The sequence below is a fragment of the Rhinolophus sinicus genome, linkage group LG05, assembly GCF_036562045.2.
Source record: "Rhinolophus sinicus isolate RSC01 linkage group LG05, ASM3656204v1, whole genome shotgun sequence".
Classification (NCBI taxonomy): domain Eukaryota; kingdom Metazoa; phylum Chordata; class Mammalia; order Chiroptera; family Rhinolophidae; genus Rhinolophus; species Rhinolophus sinicus.
The window spans coordinates 29,036,965-29,042,326 of record NC_133755.1 but is presented as its reverse complement, the minus strand read 5'-3'; the positions used below and the strand labels follow the sequence as shown (position 1 = coordinate 29,042,326).

Here is a 5,362-nt window from a genome sequence, read left to right as displayed (position 1 = left end):
AAAAAGAACCAGGAGAAGTGAAGAACAATCACTGAAATGAAGAATGCACTAGAAGGAATCACCAGTAGACTAGGTGAAGCAGAGGATCAAATCAGCGATTTGGAAGACAAGGTAGCAGAAAACAACCATCAGTACAGCAAAAAGAAAAAAGAATCCAAAAAACTGAGGATAGTTTAAGAGACCTCTGGGACAACATCAAGCATAACAACATTTGCATCATAGGGGTACCAGAAGGAGAAGAGAGAAAGCAAGGGATTGAGAACCTATTTGAAGAAATAATGACTGAAAACTTTCCTAACGTAGTGAAGGAAATAGACATACAAGCCCAGGAAGCACAGAGAGTCCCAAACAAGCTGAACCCAAACAGGCCCACACCAAGATACATTATAATTAGAATAACAAAGGCTAAAGACAAAGAGAATCCTAAAAGCAGCAAGAGAAAGACAACTAGTAACTTATAAGGGAGCCCCTATAAGATTGTCAGCTGATTTCTCAACAGAAACTTTGCAGGCCAGAAGGGAGTGGCACAAAATATTCAACGTGATGAAAAGCAAGGACCTACAACCACAATTACTCTACCCAGCAAAGCTCATTTAGAATTGATCATTTAGAATCGAAGGACAGATAAGGAGCTTCTCAGACAAGAAAAAGCTAAAGGAGTTCATCACCACCAAATCAGTATTACAAGGAATGTTAGAGGGCCTTCTTTAAAATGGAAAAAAAAATCGAAATTATGAATAATAAAATGGCAATAGCTACATATCAGTCAACAATTACTTTCAATGTAAATGTATGAAATGCTCTTCTCAAAAGACATAGGAGGGTTGAATGGATAAGAAAACAAAATCCTTACATATGCTGCCTACAAGAGAATCACTTCAGACTGAAAGACACACACACAGAAGGAAAGTAATGAGATGGAAAAAGATATTTCTTGAAAATAGAAACAAACAAACAAGCTTGAGTAGTCATACTTATACCAGACAAATAGACTTTAAAACAAAGGCTACAACAAGAGACAAAGAAGGACCCAGTATCCCTCTTCTGGGTATTTCTGCAAGAACTTATGCAAAATGCTACTTCAAGGGGATGTATGCATCCATATGTTCATTGCAGCATTAGCCAAGATGTAAAGCCAGCTTGGGTGACTGTTGATGGAAGAAGGGGTAAAGAGGAGGTGGTACATAAACATATACAATGGAATGTTGCTCAGCCATGGAAGGGAATGGGTTTTTGCCATCTGAGGCAGCATGGATGGACTTAGAGGGTATTGTGCTGAGTGGAACATGTCAGACAAAGAAAGGCAGATGCAATGTGATTTCACTTACATGTGGAATCTAAAGAACAAAATAAATCAGAAACAAATTCATAGATACAGAGAACATTTTGATGGTTGCCAGATGGGAGGGGGACTGGGAGTGTGGGTGAAAAAAGGGGAAGGGATTAAGAAGTACAAATTGGTTGTTACAAAGTAGTCATGAGGATGTAGGATATAGCATAAGGAATATAGCCAATCTATGTATGGTGTCAGATGGGTACTAGATTTGTTGGGGTGATAGATGGGAGGGAGTTGGGGGAAGGGTGAAAAAGGTGAAGGTATTAATAAGTACAAATTGGTAGTTACAAAATAGTCATGGGGATGTAAAGTAAAGCATAGGGAATATAGTCAATGATATGGCAATAAGTATGTATAGTGCCAAGGTACTAGACTATTCAGGGGGATCACTTCTTAAATTATACAAGATCTGACAATTTAGTTCGAGAACTTGTTGCAACAATGTTGCTAACCTTTTTTGATGTCAGAGGGATTATTTATTATGGATTTGTACCAACTGGACAGTTAACCAAGTTTACTATTTGGAAGTGCTGAAAAGGCTGTGTGAAAAAGTTAGACAGCCTGAACTTTTTGCCAACAATTCATGGCTTTTAAGTCATGACAATGCACCAGCTCACACAGCTGTGAGGGAGTTTTTAGCCAGTAAACAAATAACTGTAGGGGAACACCCTCCCTACTCACCTGATCTGGCCCCTAGTGACTTCTTTCTTTACCTGAAGATAAAGGAAATATTGAAAGGAAGACATTTTGATGACATTAAGGACATCAAGGGTAATACGACGACAGCTCTGATGGCCATTCCAGAAAAAGATTTCTAAAATTGCTCTGAAGGGTGGACTAGGCGCTGGCGTAGGTGCATAGCTTCCCAAGGTGAGTACTTCGAGGGTGACCATAGTGATATTCAGCAATGTTGTATCTAGCACTTTTTCTAGGATGAGTTCACGAACTTAATTGTCAGACCTTTGTATTTTAATAAAAATCTTTAAAAAGTATTGATACAGGGTAAGGCATGGATGAATCTTGAAAACATTAGGATAACCGAAAGAAGCTAGTCACAAAAAACTATTATATGATTCCATTCATATGAAAGTCTACAATAGGGAAATGTATAGACAGAAAGTGCATTAGTGGTTACTTAGGGCTGGAGTGGGGGGCGCTAGGGGGGTGCTAAAGGATACAAAGTTGCTTACTGAGGTGATAAAAATGTTCCACAGTTGACTATGGTGATGGTTACTCTGTGACTATATAAAATCCTTTGAATTATATACTTTAAATGGGTGAAATTGTATGTATGGTATGTGAGTTATATCTCAATAAAGATTTTTTGTTGTTGTTTTTGGTGGTTTTGTTTTGTTTTGGATAAATATTTGTTTCCAGGCCTGGGCTAGATTTCTAAAGAGGAGCTCTCACCATCTGCTGAGGATGAGCCTGTGAAACACTCCGGTTGGGTGAGGAACTGGCCCGCAGGCCAGGTGAGGTGGGCAGACTTCAGTTGGCTTGAGGCTCCCCATTCTAAATCTGGGGCGGGGGTTAGTAGCTGAGGAGACTGACATGAGCCCCACTCTCCACCCACTTTCTCTGAGCTTTCTAGGTCTTGTTTGTCACCACTGTGGGTAGTATTTCCATCGCAGGATTTAACTACTATTATGACCACAAAAACAGCTAAAATCATTCTTTGGGGAGAAGGCATCTGAGGGGCCTCCCACCCCAACTAAATTTGTTCCCTGCTTCACTCACCCCTCCTGGGGATGTGGGGCACCCATCCACCTCTTGGCAAAGAAACCCCCGCTCCTCGGCGGTGGCTTCAAAAACTAGCTGGCCACGGCGGTGGAGTGCAGATTTCCTGTCCCCCTTCCCCACCTCGGGGGACTTCTGAACCTGGGGTTTGTGGCATGCAAGAAAGGACACCCGCCACTCGGGTATTACTAGAAAACGCCTGCTCTCTGGTGTGCCAGCGAGTGCCACCACTCCAAACTGACACCGGGAGAAGGGGCACCGAATGAGGAGAGGGAGACGCCCCAGGCACGTTTCCCAAACTGCACATGCGCCCAGGGAAGCCTGGGTGCCTGGGTATGGAAGGGCCCGCGGCCTAGGGGTCTCCGCAGGTCGGAGAGAGGGGTAATGGCCAGTAATTACTAGTTAAAACGGAGGGGAGAGGCTGCTCCACCTGCATGCCCGCGCTGGGCCTTGGCCCTAACTCCCGGGAGTGGTCCTCGGGCTCGGCCCTCGGCACCCAGCACGCGCCGCGCCCTGCCCTGGGCGAGGGACATCGGCCGGGAACCCGGGGCTCGTCCCAGCGCCCAATGATGGGGCATGCCCTGTAGAGGGGGGGAGCCCCGCATTTTCGACCTCGATGCCCAGGGAGGGACCCATCACCGGTGCAGCACCCCGTGACTTCCTGTCTGCATCCCCGGTACTGGGGTCCGGGACTGGGTGCTGTTAAAGGCAACGCCTAGGAAGTGAACTAGCAGGGTGCAGTAGGTAAACGTCCACGTTCCAGCAGCTTGGTGGTGCTCGTGGGCAACAAGTAGCTTGGAAAGCCGGTGAGAAGCGCCAATGCGAGCGGCTTCCTGCCTGCGGCGGAGCGGGACGTGCGCGCTGAGCGGTCAGACGGGAACTGAGAGGGCTAAAGAGAGACTAAATCCTTCCCTTGGGCAAGGAGATAAAAGGGGGTTCCGGTATCCAAAAGGGTCGTGCTCCAGGTGAGGCTCGAACTCACAACCTCGGCATTGCTCTGCATGTACTGCTGTATAAGTACCGCGCGCTAACCGATTGCGCCACTGGAGCTCCGCTTAGGCGGCCTGACTATGGCTCTATCAGGGTTCATCCGGGCAGGCGCGGAGCATGCGCATCCACACTTCGTGCGGTTCGGCGGGAACGAGCCACGGAATCGAGTCCCCCGCAGTTTCCAGCCCCGCGGCCCCGGCGGAATAAGCCCGGGAATCGTGCGCGAGTCTCCCTGCGGGCTGGAGCGGCTGGTTGGCAGGGCCGCACCGGGCGGGCCGCTGGGGCCTACAAACGAGCCCACCCCGCTTCGCTGGGCAGCGTGAAAGGAGCCCGGGCCGCTGCGGTCTGAAACCATCTCCGCGTCCTCCGTGGAGCTTCGCCCTCCGTGAGCGGACCCCGCGAGAGCAGGCCTCGCCCTCGAAGCGGCACTGGCGGCCGGCGGGCGGGCCTTGTTGCGGTGGTGACGCGGGCGGGGTGGGGCAGAGCTGGGCGGCCTCGGCTCACCCGCCGCAGATGCTTCGGGCGGCCGCCCCCTGCCCCGAGACCCCGCGTGACCAGTAAGCGGGTGGGCCTGACCCCGGAGTGAGCGAAACCCGCGACTGCCGAGGGGGCAGCCGGGGCGGCCTCCACCGCAGGAGCGCGGGCCGGCAACTGAGCTTCCGAGACCCGACAGGCCAGGTTTCGGCAGCGGCGCTTTGTACCCGGAAGGTTTCCTGCGCCGGCCTGAGTGGGGTGCTCAGAACACTCCAGGCAGAAAGGCGTGTCCCCGAATCCCGCCCGGGCCTTCGACAGGATGCTGGCTAAGCCGCGCGGGGTTTGTTGGGCCACAACATGTTTGTTTTGCTTAATGTTAAAACTAGTACCTAATATTTAAAAGTCAGGAAGTCTCATACAACAAATACCTGGATATCCTCATTTCATTTTTAAAGACCAGAACATGGTAACACGGTACCCAAGGCTGAATTATGACTGTCCTGTGCCTTAGGCACTTTTGTCTTCCTGGGCCCCCCCATTAAAAAAGAAAAACATTTTTGTACACCTGAAACTAATCATGTATGTCAACTGTAATTGAAATTGTTTTTAAATTACATTTTACTGCTGAAAAATAAATATAATCCAGGCTGGGTTTATTGTTACATTCATTTATTATATTTATTTCAAAAGAATTTAAAACGTAAACATTTTTTTCAGGTTCTAGGCTCTGTGCCTATTGTAACTAATTGATAAGTCTGCTGGGAACCTGTATCCCCCTGGAAGCTAGCTGCAGCCACGGCCGCAGTCCCCTCTACCCCCTCAGTC

General features: G+C 48.5%; 1 non-coding gene across 1 annotated transcript; it reads right to left on the bottom strand.

Annotated features, from left to right (window-relative positions):
• Positions 1-4,030: 4,030 nt before the first annotated feature.
• TRNAI-UAU (transfer RNA isoleucine (anticodon UAU)) lies at positions 4,031-4,123 on the bottom strand. The gene is given in 2 exon segments: positions 4,031-4,066; positions 4,086-4,123. It is a non-coding gene; the product is annotated as a tRNA-Ile (tRNA).
• Between the last annotated feature and the right edge of the window lie 1,239 nt (positions 4,124-5,362).